Raw genomic sequence first — 19,462 nt, 5'->3', positions numbered from 1 at the left:
AGCCTCGAAGAGTGAAAGGAGAGGCCGATTGATACGTTGGAAATGGTATAGAAATCTCACGAATTGAATTTCCGTTTCTCGATAATAAGCACACTCAGTGACTCAACGACTTTAAACTTTCAAGCCCTTCGTTTGCCCGCTTTCTGCCCGTCGAGATGTTCAAATACCTTGTTTTAACGCTTCGCTGCGCTCATAACTCCGGCTGCGCCGATAATTTTTTAAAAGGTATCGCTGCGAGACGCGTTAGAATTCTGTCCGAGTTTCATCTTTTCTGATTTCGTTCATTATTATATCGCAAAGAGGGAAAGGAAGAGGAAAAGTGAAAGGGAAGGAAAAAGGTTTTATTTTATATTTATTTTATATTCTAGCTTCGTTAAAAAGCTATAAGAATAAATCTATATAGCGTACGAGATTAATTATTTTTTTTTAAATTAATTAATTAGTTAATTGATGTAAATATTTTCCTTATTAGATGTCGAGAGTGGCAGAGATTGAAATTTCTAGGAATAAATAGCTAGGCAGATACTTTTATAAGTACAATTTATAAACATCACGAGATTGTTTTTGCCGCGCGGGAAAGATTTAATTTCTTCTTAAAATTATCTCGTTGAAATTTTCGAGAGAGTGTCATAATTTAATGTAATTATGAAAGGGAAGAGTGAACTATTACGATGTAATTTTACGTAAGAAATTCTTAGTTGAAAAGATCATTGAATTGAATTCGTAGTACGTACGTATATTCTACGAGCATTTTGATACGATTCCGTTTTAGTTGGAAGATCTTGCAAGTTTAAATAAACTTAAATAACAAGCTGTAATTCTAACATAGGGTATTGAGATTCAGGATAATCATGATGACGCAGTAGATAATTAATCTGTACTGTAATACATTAATAATACACCTTGTAATAATCTCGCAATTTGGAATATGTAGGTCTCATACATATACATATCTCGGTAGTGATGTATAACTTGGTAATGCTAATGGAGGTAGCATGTCAAATTTAAAAGTAAATATCTCGAGAATAATTTATTATGGAAATACAATGTAAGTATTACATGTATTTACATACTTTATGTGTAAAAAAAGAATTTATACATATATGTTTAAGCGTATGGAGAACATAGAGTGCAAGTTAAATCCAAACAAGAAGATGAAGGATAAGAAAAAGGACAGAGATATAATAAAAATTGTGACATCAGCGCCATCTCCAGAGTGCCGTAAATGAAACACTATAAAGAAAAGATAGAAAATAGTAAGAGAAGGATAAAGATAGAGAATTGACCACTACTGCCATCTCTTAACTATCGAAAATAGTTTTCTAATATTACATAGATTAATTCCTAGTCTGTCTTTTACCATTTTGGAAATATATATATGATATCGTACTCGCAAGATGGCGCTAACAGCTAATTCTTAATCTTTGTTTCTATCCTTTTTCAAATATTTTCTGTCCTTTTTTATGAGTTTCATTTGCGGCACTCTGAAGATGGCGCTAATTTCATAATTTTTACTCTATCTCTGTCTTTCTTCTTTTATTTCTTCTCCTTGTTCCACATTATCCATGTTCAAAAGAATGTAAGTTTTGATTAACTTCAATTTTAACTTATCGAGTTTATTCGATTGAATTTTTATAAGTTATATATCTTATATATCCCTATTTTTGTATTTTCATACGTGACGTAATATAATTAAAATCAAAATATTTCAAATCGAAAAATTTGAAAAATTTTCAAAATTTTTGCAATTTTTTAATTCTGAAAATTCAGAAATAAGTTATAATTATAATGTAATCAATTTTTTTTATAAATAATTCATTCTCTCATTTAACTTTAAATATCGAATATTTAAAATATAATCTAATTTAAATATTTAACAAGAGAGAATCCTTTCCATTTTTATTAATTAAATTAATTTCGATAGTTTGGTCGAATGTAATTCCTCCGATGTAAATCGTAAAAAATTTTAATATAAAACCTAAAACATAAAGATCCACGAGACAAGTTGTTCGCAACATATGATATTAAAAATTTTAAAGTTCTACAAGATCATCGACTAGAAAATCAGTTTACTAATTTCAAAGCATGTTACCAATTGCAGAAATCTTTACACGCTATAGTAGGTAAATTATTTTGGATCGATGATTTGGTAATAGTAGATAAGTTTCTTGAACGAATATGAAGATAACGAACTCTGAATTAATATTTGATATTTCAATATTCATTGCTCTAATAATTCTATCGCTTTTCTAATATAAAAATTCTATCTAATATATAAAAAAAAAACTTTAAAATTAATCCATATCGAATTAATATAAGATAACTTCGATATTCCCATTTCCTTCACTATTCTAACGTCGTAATTTTACAAAATTATTCACACGTTGAATTGACATTTGACATCATTTAAAAGATAATTTCGTAAAAGACTTTACGAAATTAAAATTTTCATTTACTTAAAATTCTCGCGACCGCTAGGCAATTGTACAACGGCCATAGAGAAGATTTTGACATTGGTTGAGAGGACTCTCGACTATTGGATAAGTCGTAACGCGTTATCGACATATCTTATAATAAACCCGGTTGGAATCGGGGGAAGGGGGATGCGCTTTCCTGCCATTAGCCTCTCAGAAAAGAGCGATAATCAGCATATTCATGAATAACAGGGCGGCCAGGCTTAGCAAGGTTGGACAGGAAATATTTCAAAGTAAAATGAGCAGACTCGATTCCTCGTGGAAGCCCTCTATAAATATCGGGTCCTTAAAATTTCATTAAAGTTCCGTGGCTGATAACACGTAGAGGCGCGGTTGTTCACGGTTTTCAGCCGATTTCTTGCTTTTATACCGGGGATCACGTGGGCAAGAAAGGCCACCTCTCCAACCATAATCCCGAGATCTTGCCGCGCAAGTTAAAGGGGAAATTGAAAGGGCGTTTCACGCCTCTTGAATCGGCGTTTCGCGCCCTCGCGGATTCAATTCCAGATTAAGGAAGCCATATTTGGACGCATCTAGGCGTATTCATCCGAAGGGAGTGACACTGATTACATTTAAATGCGAGTATCCACGTCACCGTTAAATATACATTCCCTTGAAAACATTTTCTTTGCTTCCATTTTATTTGTAATAAAAGTTTTATATATAAATTCGAAGTGAAAATTTAAAATGCAACGAGTTTTTAATCCGCCCATGCATTATTTATCTTCAATGTGCAAGATGCGCTAATAAATGATAATAATAATAATAATTTTTTCGTCTTTATAAAAGGTATTAAAGTGCGCAAGCATGCAAAAAGATGTAAAATTTAAGATTCGAGAGGGATTTTTTTTTTTAGTAATCGTAATTATCACGCCCAATGCCGCAGCACTAAAAATGAATGTTCCTGCGTGGCGGATATTGATTTTTTGGTAAGCAAAAAAAAAAAAAAAATGGCTATGCATACATATACATATACTTGTATCGAACACGTATGCAAAACACTTTTTTCAGTTTATTCTTGAAAAAGTTGATGACGCGAACGAAATCTCGAGGAAATCTCCATACATCGTTTGAACTGAAACAAATCGTATAATAATATAATAAAAAAAAAATTTCTCCAATTTTATTTTACAAACGATGATCGTGATTTTCGCCGACCATTTTCAAAACTCATCGTTTTCCGATGTTTCGAATCTCCCCCCCCCCCTGACGACTATACATTTATTTTAATTAAAACTATCCAGTTTCGATCCCGTATAACGTAACGACAAAGAGGCGTGTTTCGGCCGGAAATATTTTCGACCACGAAAATCCCATCGATCGTAAACGCGGATTGTTTATCTTTCTGCCGCCCTTGTTTTCACCACAATCTCGAGTTGCATAAAATTCTGGATCGAAATGTAACGAATGGTGGCTAGGAACAAACTGATCCGGTATCCGAGCATGGAATCGTTGATCCCATGTTTCCAAATCGTCGGCGTTCACCGGATTAATTTACACGTCTATCGTTTCATGCGTTTCATCGCAGTTACGCGTCATCGTTGTTACATCGTTGATGGATAATCGTATTTTCGTTCCCCAAGGCATATATTCGGGCAGAAATTTCGTCTGTGTCATTTAGCCCCATCAATCTCGTTGCTTCGTCGAACGATAATTCTCGCGCCAAGATACAACCCCCACCCTCTGCCTTTGTTGTGGAATTTATTCAAATTAAAACATTTTGCATCCGATTATCCCGATGTATCTGTACATCTTGTCACGGAACGGTCATTTATATCGAGATTCGAATTACTTTCTTTCTTATTAGCTTATCCCTTCGTTTTTTCGCTGATGTTATTATTTTTCGAATTTTTAATCACTTCTTACTGGATAGATTCTTACTCTTGTTCGATAATTGTATGGGAATTATTGGTCACTGGTAAATACACCATCATAACTTCGATACGAAACTTTTGAAATTTTACGAAATAATAGAATAGCAGTTTCAATCACTTGTATATCGTATACAACCGTAACAAACACGCAAGGAAAAGTATCTGATAGCGGAGAAAGATATACTTTATCCAATCAAATATAATTATACAGAACCTCTCAAGAATTTAACAAGAATCGAAGAACTTGTCGTCAATTATTTACGATAAGATTCGCAGGTTATGAAACCGTTTCTCCGCCACTTCTCCGTCGATTTTGATCGATTCGTCCGAAGAAGAATTGTCTTCACCCAGGTTTTCCCGATTCTTCTTCGAAAAAATCCTTAAAGTCTCGATCGATTTCGCTTCGCTTCTATGAAGAAAACGTGGCGCGCTATTACTGGCTTTGGGCGATCTCTTTTTATCCCGTTGCATTTCACGGACACGGAGAAAAGCATTGGGAAGCATTATCGAGTTGATCCTCGAGAATCGCGAAAAATCAAGCGAATGCAATTAATATTCGAGCGTTTTTCCAATTCTGATTTATCCGAGTTTTTTCACTCGTGGTGAAAGGTGAATGGAAAAAGAAATTAAGTGAGAGAGAGAGAGACATAGAAGAGTGATCGATGATGAGTAGCACGAGTCGATGCATGGTCGGGCGTTTGGACGATCAACGTTCTCCAAGTCTGAAAAGAGGAAGGAATAAATTAAAATAAATTGATCACTCGTGGATATCTCACGGTAGATGTCACTCTTAAATTGTTTAAGAACATTGTTTCTTGTTTTATTTTTGAATTTTCAATTATTTGGTAATCCCATGTTAACAAATATATCATCGTGCAATTTTACTTTAATTAGAGATGGGGAAAATTTTAGCGATTAAAGTTACTTCAATAATTTTTTTTTTACAAGGAACGGATAAATAGCTACGAGTAAATGTTCAATTGAACCATTTTAAGTAAACTTATTACTCAAATCAATACTTTACTCGAAATTTTAACTTAAAAGTTATCTTTTCAACGAATCAGATGGCCAACTTCGATTACAATCTATTCCTTCGAACCACTTTCTGGAAATATTAAACATATGTTAAATATTTGCTAAAAAAAAAAAAAAAAAAAGAAAAGAAAAGAAAAAGGAAAAAGAAAGTTTAATCCACTTTGGCCAATGTATTCGAATAATATACATCGACACGTGCTAATTCCTCCGCTGAAGGACGGATCGATTTTGCCGTGTCCTTTTGCCGCGGATGGAATTATTACTATTTCATGGAGGAATAAAACGGGATGAGGGGAATAATCCTTGGCGGGCTTTATCTTTGGAAGGATTGGGTAAAAAGCGTATCCTTTGGAGAGACGTAGATCGCGTAAAGCCATCCGTAAATTTCCTCGCTGCAATAAGGAGCGTTTCGAGGAATAGCGGGGATGCCGATGCTATTCGTGTCTCCTTACATGGAGAAATTCGAGAGGAATGTGGAGCAATCGCGTGCCAAGCGGCTCGTAAGTAGGCATTCACCACCTAGTACAAGTCAAAGAAGCGAGCGAGGAAAAAAAAAATAGAAAAGAAAAGAAAAATTGAAAAGAAACGGTGGATATCGCGTACTCCTTTCTTCCGGAATATCGTGTTAAAAGTGTTTTTCGCAAATATACGATGTACGCGAGGCAACGAATTTTCTTTTTCGTCTCAAAATTTGGACGATTCTGAGAGTATATCGTAAAGAGAAAAGTGGAAAATTGGATTTTTTTCGTTAATATATTTAATCCGCAACTTTCTTTTTTAATGGATTTTTATTAGATAGATTCTCTCCGCTCTCCTTTTTTTTTTCTTTTGATAGAACAACGATTTCTCCACGTGCGATTTCTATTTCTCAAAACCATTTTTCTCTTGTCTAGATCCAAATACATTTCCTCTTCCTATTCCTAGACTTTTACACTTCCTAACCTGACGCGAAATTTTCGCCTTTTTATACGTCATTTATTACTTTTTCTATCCTGTTACACGTTATTTATTTTATACCTTTACGTGTTATTTATCATCGTTTCTTATTGCATCTCGAAATTTTCTTATCTCTTACAAACAATTCACTTTCGCAAAACCAAAAAAAAAAAACTAGTATACCTACAAACATTACTCTATCCCCCAAAATAAATTCATCCCTTCTTATTTTATTTGCGAAATTTGATCTGCGAAACGAAATGGGATAATTGAAATAACTAACTATCACTCGCTTTGATAAAAAGCGAACGCTTATCGGATCGATATTCAACGAGACAGATCTCGTTGTCGAGCTTGTGCACAGTAATCGAAACGAATAGTTGAAAACAACAACGGTTAACGGTATAATGGTTGAGCAAACCCTCCCCTCCCACTCGATTCGTTTTTTCGATTTTCGTCCAAGCGCTTGTCCCCCCAAGCAAACGTTTCTCGAGGCCGAAATCCATGAATATGCAATCCATGAATATTACCTCGGGGCCCTACGTTCGAACCTGTTCATTCTTGAATTTGCGACGAGCCCACACACGTACGAACAGGGTTACAGGTTACAGGTGTCTTTATATCAATATTATTCTGCACGAGGTTTGATCGACGGCCTCGCATAGATCGATCATCGGTTCGGACATTTGAATCCGGTTCACTGTCGCCAATTGTACATGAGTCAATATATATAGTATATATATATATCGCGCAAAGATAGATAATTTTATATTTACTCTGGTTTAAAATGGAATATATCGCGCCGATTTTTCCCTTTATTCCAATAAAGAAAATCTTCCATGATTATTAACGAGTGATAAATAATCCGTAATATTGTCGTATTTACAGTGCGTTATTGCATTGAAACTCGTCTAAAGTAGAATACGTTGCGCCGATCTTTTCGTTTTCTAAAAGTTTTCCATTGTTAACGAGTAATGTTATGCAATACGCAATGTTGTATTGTTTATCGTAATCGAATTTTTTTCTTTTTTCTTTTTGATTTTCTAATGAAATAAAATGAGTAATAAATAATCCACGCAATATAGTTATTTATCGCACGTTATCGCATTCGAGATATTGAAACTCGTTTAAAAAATGTTGCGACTCATTTTTTTTTGGTTTTCTAATAAAATGATTTTCCATGCGTATTAACGAGTGATAAATAATCCATATTACGCGATGTATTTATCGTGCGTTATCGAATTCGAGGTTGCGCCTATCTTTTCGTTTTCTAATGAAAATCTTCCATTGTTAACAAATATGCAATACGCAATGTTTATTATTTATCGTAATGTTATTATCGCATCTGAGATATTGAAACTCGCTTAAAATATTACTTTTTTTCTTTTTTCTTTTTGATTTTCTAATGAAATAAAATGAGTAATAAACAATCCATGTTACGCAATATCGTTATTTATCGCACGTTATTGCATTCGAAATATTGAAACTGAAAGTTTGAAATGGAATATTGCGCTAATTTTTTTCTAATAAGACGCAATATGCAACAAGAAAAATCTAATATGAATTAATGAATGATCTATGTTACTCATTTGTTCTTGTTGTTAACTTATTTTGAGATATCGATGATCAAGAAAGCAAATTGAATTGACGTCTGTGAATTTAAACCGAACTACCGACTAATATCATTATTTCATGTCGAATTCAATCTATCCTGCTTCGTACCCTGCTTCAAATTCAAACCCGGAGAGGCGACATTTCGTGTTCATTGTAAATTAAAATTGACGAAATGTTGTTTCGATAATTTACAAGCGAAAAATACGTGCATATTTAATATCACAATCTCATCGAATTTCACGATTCTATATATATTATTTTTCCACTTACATGGTGTGCACATTTAAAAATTCTTCTTTCGAAAAATAAACGTACGATTTCGTTCGATTGCGCGCGAAATATACATTTTTGCCCGGACGAAAAATTCAATGGTGAATTCTTGGAAATTGTTGTAAATAGCACAGCAAGGGAAAATCAATCGGAATAAATTCGAGAAGGAAAGGGAATCGCGATTACTCTTAGCCGGGGTAAGTGATGGATGCACGCGCAGATGTCGAGCTGAGAAATTCGATGGGACGGTGATTTTTCGTCTTCATCGCGGCATAAAAGGAAAAAAAGCGGAGCGATCGCGAGATACGGTTGTAAAATACGGTTTTTACGAGCCACGGTTGAGAGGATATCACGAGAAGCTGTGATCATTCCTCGCGGGTAGGCTTCCTTAATTCGCTGTAAATTGGCGGCGCCTGTGCTTGCGAATGCGCGAGGACACGATTTTCGAAAGAGGGATCGACGTGTTTTATTAGATTTGGAAAAAAAGAAGAAAGGTATATTCTACGCTCGAAGAGAATTGGAAATTTTTGGTCGATGGAACCACGCGTGCCGCTAATTATTTTTCAGATGCTCGTCAAACGAGATTAATTAACATTGGAGAAACTAGTGATGCGTAAAATTCAATGGTCGAAGTTGCTGAAGATAATTTTATTGTTGAAAACATAAAGCGGATCGACTGAATAATAGCTACGAAGAAATGTTTTTCGAGCATTTTAATAAACAATTACTTAATGTAACTTTATTCCATAACGCTTCATGCTCTGTGAAGAAACAAACGCGTGTATCTAGAGCAATAGTTCTTGAGCTATTCAAATATATGCTTAATATAACTGTGTTTCATCAGAAGAAAATTATTAACTTGGAATAAAATAAATTGATTTGGAATAAAGAAAATCTTTTGCTAATTTTTAATGATTTGTTTATTAATAATGTTTGATTGTTTCAATAAATAATAACAAAAGAAGTAATAACACACAGAGAAAAGCATGAAAAAATGCTTTTTCTTAGTGACGTCAGTACTTAAACGTAAAAAATAATAAAATATTAAAATAATTCATTTTTTAATTACATCTACAATAGACATTAAAAACATCAAGAATAATAAATAAAATATCTGAATAAAATATTTAATAAGTTTCTTCTTTTACAGGTACCATAAATCGTCTTTAAACAAAGTCGTGAACACATTTCGTGGAAATCAAGGAAATTTTATCGAAATCTTCCTGCATCCAACGATAAAATTTGGTTCAATGGCATACAAAAAAAAAAAAAGGTTCAAGAAATACCAATGCTCCAAAGAAAATTGGTTAGAAACAAACTGAACTCTGTCAAATGCCTAGCGGACATCCCATAACAGAAAATAATACACGTCGACGTATCTCGGAACTGTGTACGCCATATCGTTGATGAATACGGTGTACGTGATTGATGTTTATTAAAGAAGGAGATGTGTCTATCTTAGGAGATGGAAACTGACGTGTTTGCCACCGCATAATAAAGTATCCTTTGAAAATTTAAAACCGTACGCGCTTGAGAGGATACGTAAGCTAGCTCGTAACTTCGTTACGTAGGTGTTCATCTACGGTAACTCAGTTGATATAAATTTTAATCACGTTCCTACGTCGCATTACGTTTTCGCAAGTAAGTCTCGTAATTCTCGAATCTAATACTATTTTTCCTTTTCTTTTCGTTCTTTTTTTCCCAGTTTTGTTTCCAATTTGTATTTCGACATTCCTCGAATATTTAACGAAACGTTTAAACTTGCGGATTAACGCTCTATTCGTATGTAATACGTTCGAACGAGCGAGTGATGATTCGCGAAGATATTTGGAAATTTTTCGATAAATTCCTATTTTTTAATCAATCCGTATGAGTTTAATCAGTTTAATCAGAGTATTTTTCTTATTATCCTGTCGTGTTTTTATTCGAAAAATTGGTAGGAATTTATTTATAACTCATTTTTTCATTCCATATGCTTGTTTCTCCAAGAAAAACTTCTCCCAATTTTCTTTCTCTCCTGTTCTGTCACGTAGCTGCGCTTTGTCGAGCAAAGCAGTCTTGATATAAGCGATAAGATACTTAATTTTATGTACACGGAAAAGGAAATATGTTTATATTCCATATAATTTGTAAGAATTATATTTGACAGTTATATTTGAGAAATGATTGATCGAAATGATTATAATTATCTTTGTTATTTAATCATCGGTAAAGGTTAAATGCTTGAGAGGCAGCCAATGAAAAATTACATTTCACTTATTGTTGAACTTTGTATAATTTGAGTGAACAAACATCATAATTCGTTTCCTCTTTTCCTACATTTGCAACATTTATTTATTAAAAAAAACTGGGAAACTGAAACATTCGCAATTTGCTCGATTCACCAACAGACATCTTATCCTTTATCCAAAACGTTTTCAACTTGCAGAGACGAATGTTTATTTAGAACAAGAACTGACGCATTTTACGCGAAAAAGATCGTGTACAAAATTCATGGCTGTTTAAAGGCACGCAAAAAAGATGAATCAGCAGAGTAAGAATGCACGGTTTTTCGTCCCTGGTAGCGAAAAATGTCCCTTTTTTTTTCACCAAGAAATGGAACAAGTTGAACAATTTTCATTACAAGTGAAAAATATGGACGATGATCTAATAGTTAAATTTCTGATGGATCCGATACATGCCATCATTTTGATACAGAAGTGGTTATCGGCTAGCTGCAATCTGTAAGACTCACCGTTCGTTGCAATTGAATTTGCAATTTCGCGAGTTCAAATGACGATAAGATACCTATTTACTCGTAATGATCAACAGAAACAACGCATTTCCAATACAGTATCCCCTTCCATAATGCTCCAGGAGGAGCAGGAATTGATAAATTTGAGGAGGAGTAACTGATAAAAAGAAGGAAGAGAAGGAACTGATAAATTTGGGGAGGAGGAGGAATTGATAAAAATCAGGAGCAAGAGGAACTGATAAAAATCAGGAGAAAGAGGAGAAATTAATAAAAATAAAGAAGAGGAAGAGTTGATAAAAATAAGGAAGAAGAGCAATTTATAAAAATAAGGAGGAATGTTGTTTTTCTCCTTTTTTCTTTCTTTTTTCCTCTTTTTCTTCTTTTATCTTTTTTTTTCTAAATCATTCTATCGAGTAAAAATTCCGGCCGAATTTTTCTTTATTTTTCGCAGATATTTCGAACTGTATCCGATTAAAAATAATCCATTCTTATGTGGAAGTGGAATTGATAAATTCAGGTAGAAAAAGAATTGACAAAAATAAGGGGAGGAAGGAGAATTAATAAAAATAAAGAGGAGAAGGAGTTGATAAAAATAAGAAAGAAGAGCAATTGATAAAAATAAGGAGGAAGAGGAATTGATAAAAATGAAGAAAGAGAGAATGTTGTTTTTCCTTCTTTTTTCTTTCCTTTTCTTTTCTAAATCATTCAATCGAATGGAAATTCCGACTGAATTTTTCTTTCCTTTCTTCCTCATATCTTCTATTTTTTTCTAAATCATTCTTTCGAGTGAAAATTCCGGCCGAATTTTTCTTTATTTTTCGCAGATATTTCCAACCATATCAGATTCAAAATATTCCGTTCCTATGTTCAAAAGGAATTGATAAATTTGGGTAGAAAAAAGAATTGATGCAATAAGGGGGAGGTGGAATTGATAAAAATAAGGGGAAGGTAGAATTGATAAAAATAAGGGGAAAGTGGAATTGATAAAAATAAGGAGGAGGAGAAATCGATAAAAATGAAGAAAGAGGAGATGTGATTTTCCTTTTTTTCTTTCCTTTCACCTCCTCTTCTCTTTTTTCCTTTATTCTTTTCTTTATTCTTCGCAGATATTTGCCATTATATCAAATTAAAAATAATCCGTTCCTATGTGCAAAAGGAATTGATAAATTTGGGTAGAAAAAAGAATTGACAAAAATAAGGGGGGGAAAGCGGAATTAATAGAAATAAAGAGGAGAAGGGGTTGATAAAAATAAGAGAAAGAATAATTGATAAAAATAAGGAGAAAGAGGAATTGATAAAAATGAAGAAAGTGGAGATGTCGTTTTCCTTTCTTTTTCCCTTCTTTTTTTCTAAATCACTCAATCGAACGGAAATTCCGACTGAATTTTTCTTTTCTTTGTCCCCCTCTTCTTCTATTTTTTTCTAAATCATTCTATCGAAAGAAAATTCCGGCCAAAATTTTCTTTATTCTTCGTATATTTCCAATAGTATCTGATTAAAAATAATCAGCTCCTATGTAGAGCAGGAATTGATAAATTTTGGCAGGGGTAGGTACTCATAAGGAAGAGGTGGAATTCATAAAAATAGGAAGGAGGAATTGATAAAAATAAGGGGAAGGAGGAATTGATAAAAATAAGGAGGAGGAGGAATTGATAAAAATAAGGAGGAGGAGGAATTGATAAAAATAAGGAGGAGGAGGAATTGATAAAAATAAGGAAGAGGAGGAATTGATAAAAATAAGGAGGAGGAGAAATTGATAAAAATAAGGAGGAGGAGGAATTGATAAAAATAAGGAAGAGGAGGAATTGATAAAAATAAGGAAGAGGAGGAATTGATAAAAATAAGGAGGAGGAGGAATTGATAAAAATAAGGAGGAGGAGGAATTGATAAAAATAAGGAAGAGGAGGAATTGATAAAAATAAGGAGGAGGAGGAATTGATAAAAATAAGGAAGAGGAGGAATTGATAAAAATAAGGAAGAGGAGGAATTGATAAAAATAAGGAGGAGGAGGAATTGATAAAAATAAGGAGGAGGAGGAATTGATAAAAATAAGGAGGAGGAGGAATTGATAAAAATAAGGAGGAGGAGGAATTGATAAAAATAAGGAGGAGGAGGAATTGATAAAAATAAGGAGGAGGAGGAATTGATAAAAATAAGGAAGAGGAGGAATTGATAAAAATAAGGAGGAGGAGAAATTGATAAAAATAAGGAGGAGGAGGAATTGATAAAAATAAGGAAGAGGAGGAATTGATAAAAATAAGGAAGAGGAGGAATTGATAAAAATAAGGAGGAGGAGGAATTGATAAAAATAAGGAGGAGGAGGAATTGATAAAAATAAGGAAGAGGAGGAATTGATAAAAATAAGGAGGAGGAGGAATTGATAAAAATAAGGAAGAGGAGGAATTGATAAAAATAAGGAGGAGGAGAAATTGATAAAAATAAGGAGGTGGTGGAATTAATAAAAATAAGGGGAAGGTAGAATTGATAAAAATAAGGGGGAAATGGAATTGATAAAAATATGGAGGAGGAGGAATTGATAAAAATGAAGAAAGAGATGTGGTTTTCCTTCTTTTTCTTTCCTTTTACCCCCTCTTTTCTTTTTTTCTTTATTCTTTTCTTTCTTCTTCGCAGATATTTCTTCGCAGATATATAACAGATTAAAAATAATCCGTTCCTATGTCCAAAAGGAATTTGAAAAAAGAAGTAGAAAGAAGAATTGATAAAAATAAGAGGGGCGGTGGAATTAATAAAAATAAAGAGAAGAAGGAGTTGATAAAAATAAGAAAGATGACCAATTTATAAGAAGAAAAAGGAATTGATAAATATGAAAAAAGTGAGGATATTGTTTTCTCGCCTTGTTTTATCTTTCCCCCATCTCTTCTTTTTTTTCTAAATTATTCAAACGAACGGAAATTCCGACTGAATTTTTCTTTCTTTCCTCCCCTTCTTTTTCTTTCGTCTTTTTTTCTAAATAATTCTAGCGAGTGAAAATTCCGGTCGAATTTTTCTTTATTCTTCGCAGATATTTCCAACTGTATCAAATTAAAAATAATCAGCTCCTATATGGTGGCGGAATTGATAAATTTTGGCAGGGACAGGTACTGATAAGGAAGAGCTGGAATTCATAAAAATAGGAAGAAAGAGGAATTGATAAAAATAAGGGGGAGGTGGAATTGATAAAACGAAGAAAGTGGGGATGTTGTTTTCCCTTCTTATTTCCTTATTTTTTTCTTTCGTCTCTTTTTTCTAAATCATTCAATCGAACGGAAATTCCGACTGAAGTTTTCTTTCCTTTCTCCCCCTCTTCTTTTATTTTTTTCTAAATCATTCTAACGAATAAAAATTCCTGCCGAAATTTTCTTTATTCTTCGCAGATATTTCCAACTATATCAGCTTTAAAAATATTCCATTCCTATGTGCAAAAGGAATTGATAAATTTGGGGAGAAAAAAGAACTAATAAAAATAAGAGGGGCGGTGGAATTAATAAAAATAAAGAGAAGGGGGAGTTGATAAAAATAAAAGACATGAGCAATTTATAAAAATAAGGAGGAAGTGGAATTGATAAATATGAAGAAAGTGAGGATGTTGTTTTCTCCCCTTTCTTTATCTTTCCCCCATCTTTTCCTTTTTTTTCTAAATTATTCAATCGAATGTAAATTCCGACTGAATTTTTCTTTCTTTCCTCACCTTCTTTTTTTCGCCTATTTTTTCCTAAATCATTCTATCGAGTGAAAATTCCGGTCGAATTTTTCTTTATTTTTCGCAGCTATTTCCAATAGTATCAGATTAAAAATAATCCATTCGTATGTGGAAGAAAAAGAATTGATAAGAACAAGGAGGAGAAATTGATAAAAATGAGGAGGAAGAATTGATAAAAATAAGGAGGAGGAGGAATTGATAAAAATAAGGAGGAGGAGGAATTGATAAAAATAAGGAGGAGGAGGAATTGATAAAAATAAGGGGGAGGAGGAATTGATAAAAATAAGGAGGAAGAGGAATTAATAAAAATAAGGAGGTGGGGAATTGATAAAAATAAAGAGGAGGTGGAATTGATAAAAATATGGAGGAGGAGGAATTGATAAAAATAAGGAGGAGGAATTGATAAAAATAAGGAGGAGGAGGAATTGATAAAAATAAGGAGGAGGAATTGATAAAAATAAGGAGGAGGAATTGATAAAAATAAAGGGAGATGGAATTAATAAAAATAAGAAAGTGGAGGAATTGATAGAAATAAGGAGGAGGCGGAATCGATAAAAATGAAGAAAGTGGGGATGTTGTTTTTCCTTCTCTTTTCTTTCTTTGTCTCCCTTTTTTCTTTCGTCTTTTTTTTTTAATCATTCTATCAAATGAAAATTCCGGCCGAATTTTTTCTTAATCTTCGCAGATACTTCCAACTGCATCCGATTAAAAATAATCCGTTCCTATGTGGAGAAGGAATTGATAAATTTGGAGAGGAAAAAGAATTGATAAAAATAAGGGGAGGTGGAATTAATAAAAATAAGAAAGTAGAGGAATTGATAAATATAAGGAGGAAGAGGAATTGATCGAATTAAAGAGAAAGAGGAATTGATAAAAATAAATAGGTGGAGGAATTGATAAAAATAAATCGCGACTTAGCGATTACGAGAAAACGCAATGATACGCAGAAATTTCCTCCCTTCGTTCGCATCAACGGACACTCATCGACAGTTCCCAATTAAAACTTCCTCCAAGTTCCCGATAACTCCCGATATCTAACGTCGTATCAAAATTTAACGATATTATCAAATACTCGCTGATTTCACACTTTTTCCTTTCTACAGAAAACTCAAGGAAGAAAATGGAGAAGAAGAAGAAGAAGAAAAAGAAGAAGGAAAAGAAAAAAGGAGAAGGAGAAGGAGGAGGAGGAGGAGGAGGAGGAGGAGAAGGAGGAGGAGAAGAAGAAGAAGGAGGAGAAGGAGGAGAAGAAAAAAGCAGAAGGAGAAGGAGAAGGAGGAGAAGAAAGAGGAAAAGGAGCAGGAGAAGGAGGAGCAGGAGGAGGAGGAGGAGGAGTTGAAGAAGAAGAAGAAGGAGAAGAAGAAGGAGAAGAAGAAGAAGGAGAAAAAGAAGAAGAAGAAGAAGAAGGAGAAGGAGAAGGAAAAGGAAGAAGAAGAATACAAACGGTTAAAGAAGAACAGGTTAGAAATGAAAAATAAAAGAGGAATGATCGTAAAAGAAGAGGGATGGAAAATAACCTAATAGGAAAAAGGAATAATAAAAAACGGAGAAAAAGAGAGAGAAAGAGAGAAAATAAAGAAAAAAAGGAAGAAAGGAGGGAAAAGGCGGGTAGTGGGGTAAGGCTGCGAATTAAGGTTTAGCGAGGAGAGCAGCGTGTGCGCGTAGGGGTTGAAGAGAGAGAGAGAGAGAGAGAGAAATAATCGAGCAACCCCCTCCACCGTTTCATCCCTCCCCGATCTCACACGAACGTGCGAGCTTCGGGATTCGAGGCGGTGTGGAAACTCGAACAGACAGCCAGTCGCTCGCCGTTCGTTCAACAACGTGGCTCGAAAGTGCGATCCAGAGAAGCGAGGAAGGGGAGGACGACGACGAAAACGACGAAGACGACGACGACGAAAACGACGAAAACGACGAAAACGACGAAGACGACGACTACGACGACGATGTCGCCCCTCGCCCTTCTTCTTCGATCATGGCCAACGTGGTCCACCAACTCGGTGTGGAACGGATACTATAACTGTAACAACAACAGAGTGTAGAAGGTGACACGAGGTGAATATCGATCGGCGATCGTGTGCCCTGTGCGTGTCCGACGAATCCACAGGTATCTCTCACCGGTATCCTCCACTCTGTCGCGATCTCTCATTGCACGATCCGTACACGCCCGTCGATCGGCCCCATTGTTTTCAACTGGACTTGGATCTCCGACAACCCTTGCCCCACGATAATCGAATCGATACCCATTTCTCGAGAGTGAGTGGATAATAATCGAGAGCGCGTTCGCGAGAGGGGGATCGATCGATTTTTTTTTCCAGCGATTGACTGCCCCCTTCCCCCAACTCCCCCTCCCCTCGTGGGAGGAGCGAGCAGTAACGAGATGATAATAGCGAGTGCAAAGTGTAAAGTGTCGACGAAAGGGGGGAAGAAGGTGAAGGAGGAAAGATGCACGGTAATCGCGATCGATTGTGGCCGGTCGAACGGAAGGCATGGCGAGTGTACGTGGATCCCGTTTCATCCAAGGATTTCCGATATTCGGCGTTAGAGGGTTAGTAATCCTCTCTTGGTGTGGATACATTTAACTCGGTGGATGGTCGGGGGCAGGAGTGGAGAGATTTGGCCACTGGGTGACTGGGTGCCGCCCGATCCGGGTTCAACGTTTCGAATCAATCGCCAAGGAGAGAGGATCGTTCCAAGGTTCGAAGGAAGGAAGGAAGGAAGGAAGGAAAAGCGCGGCCGAGCCGATTTCGAGCGCCGCAAATTTTTGGGATGAAAAGGATTTCTCCGCTTTCCGCGAGGCTCCGCCGCAATAAAGCAAAAGTGGAAAAGGAACGAGAGAGAGAAAGAGAGAGAAAAGATTTTTAAACCGAGCACAAAGGCGAGGTTTTTGATCTCGTTGTAAAATATCGAATCGATCTAGTCGATCTAGCTGAAGTGAATGGCGAAGCTCAGCGCGATTACCGTGTATTCTATGGTTGGGTCACGGTGGCGAGGATCATCCCTTTGATATATATATATATATATACGTTTATACGTATGTGTGTGTGTTGAATACACTCAGCAGACAGATAAGCGTACTCGATACGTGGATGTTGCGCAGAATATGGGGAAGGCACGAGGCGAATTTGGCTCACGAAGGCAACAACGTGACACCACGGAGGAAATTCTCCGACGATTCTAAATAAACGGATTACGTTTTAAATCTTGGAATCTCTCTCGGCGTTCCACGACACACCGCGTTCCACGTGTTTCCTCCGCGATTCGGTCGCCGTGTATACGTTGCTGCCGCGTGTCGTCGATCGTGTGTGGCCGGCGAGGACGTTCTTCTACAATTCGAGGCAATTCGAGGGGAGAGTGAATCGATCGATCGAGGGAATGATTAAAAATTCAAAGAAGATGGACAGTCACGGATGAAGCGGTGGTTGCTATGACGACCGTTGCCAAAGTGTCATAGGTGTGATCAATGGTGAGTAATCACCGCGGTTTAATCGCCCCTAGATTTTTCTTTTTTTTCCTTTTCCTCCCTCCCCCCAGTGCGCGGGCGCGCGTGTGCTTCGTATTTGCTAAATCGTTCTCTTGACCGAGAAACGGTTGTGCCGGTGTCAAGGGTGTGGGATACGAAAGAGTACGATCTGAATTGCTAAGTTGGACCGTTATTAATTATTAAAACTCGATTTGACAGGGGAAGAAGAAGGAGGGAAAGCTCGTTTCGAAGGTTTCGACGGAAGGTGGTCGATGATTAAAGGCGGTTGTAACCGAGAAAAATAAATAAGGGAGGAAGGGAGGCGGATAGTAGTAGAGGATACACGGAATACCTATGTAACTTTTCGTTTATTTTCATGCATTAAGGGCATACGTGATAATCAGCATACTTTGCTTTGGAAAATTGCGTACTCTCGCTCGCGGGTAAAGTTAATAATTCCCTTTTTTTTTCCCTATAATAATCTGTGGCAAGTGAGGGATGAATATTTAAGATTATCTCGCGTGATTAACTCTTTGATATCGGGTTTCGAAAATTACGAGGTTCGAAGAGGAGTGAGAAACTTATTTTTAATGTCGATCCCGGACAAGATACTACTGTTTACTGTAATTTCCGTGGCGTCAACATTAATCTTGTATTCGGTCGGTGGAAGATAAGGGTCGAATAACGCGTATTAAGATTGGAGATATTTGTAATCTCGTGGCTCGAGATCGTTTGGAATTAACTCTCTTATTTTGAAATCTCACGAACGAAGGGATGGCAACCGAGAATAACGAAGAATTTTGATGCGAATATTGTGTAAAATTTATAAAATACGGAGCCAACTATTTTAATTAATTTTCTTATTAACGGATCGATCGAAAATTTTGTTATGAAGGTACGATTTCTTTCATGTTTCTTTTCTTTCTTTTTTAATTTTCGAAATATTCTCTTTAAGAAATCTTTTCTTGTCTTATTTTGTAAGAACATCGTTGCTTTAATTCCATTTTTTTTTTAGATATATTTATGAAAATGCGATGCAAAATCTCAACGCAAAGATTCGCAATCTATCACAATCCATTCCGTTATCAGCTTTAACGCGTACTTTCACCACTTAACGCGATAGAGATATCCTATACGTATAAACCGATTATACCCTAATAACTGTTCTCAAATATTGCAAGAACGTGTTGCTTCAACATTGGAGAATCAAGGAGATACCAATTACACTAATATCGTGGAATCATGTTACAAACCGATTAAATTATTTTTTCCTGTTTTTAAATTCAATCCATTGCAACACGTATTATGATTTTCGTTTTAGTTAAATTAACAAAAAAAAAAAAAAAAACTTTCAGAATGAAATTTTAC

The 19,462-nt window shown here is 35.3% G+C and overlaps 2 protein-coding genes across 9 annotated transcripts in view; one reads left to right on the top strand and one right to left on the bottom strand.

Annotated features, from left to right (window-relative positions):
- The window catches only part of LOC108003606 (igLON family member 5), a 361,825-nt gene that overhangs the window by 242,210 nt on the left and 100,153 nt on the right, over positions 1–19,462 (bottom strand). The gene's annotated exons all lie outside the window — the stretch shown is intronic.
- Positions 16,036–19,462, top strand: part of LOC108001555 (dopamine D2-like receptor) — a 136,946-nt gene continuing 133,519 nt past the window's right edge. For 2 of the 5 annotated variants that reach the window (XM_062079515.1, XM_062079517.1), the window contains exon 1: positions 16,037–18,097. The gene's annotated coding sequence lies outside the window, so the exon portion shown is untranslated. Of the gene's footprint in view, positions 18,098–19,462 lie in introns of all 5 variants that reach the window. The other 3 variants (XM_062079513.1, XM_062079514.1, XM_062079516.1) reach the window with 3 other exon arrangements.

Source organism: Apis cerana, linkage group LG9 (genome assembly GCF_029169275.1).
Source record: "Apis cerana isolate GH-2021 linkage group LG9, AcerK_1.0, whole genome shotgun sequence".
Taxonomy (NCBI): Eukaryota; Metazoa; Arthropoda; class Insecta; order Hymenoptera; family Apidae; genus Apis; species Apis cerana.
The sequence above is the reverse complement of the archived record's forward strand: the minus strand, read 5'-3'. Positions and strand labels throughout refer to the sequence as shown.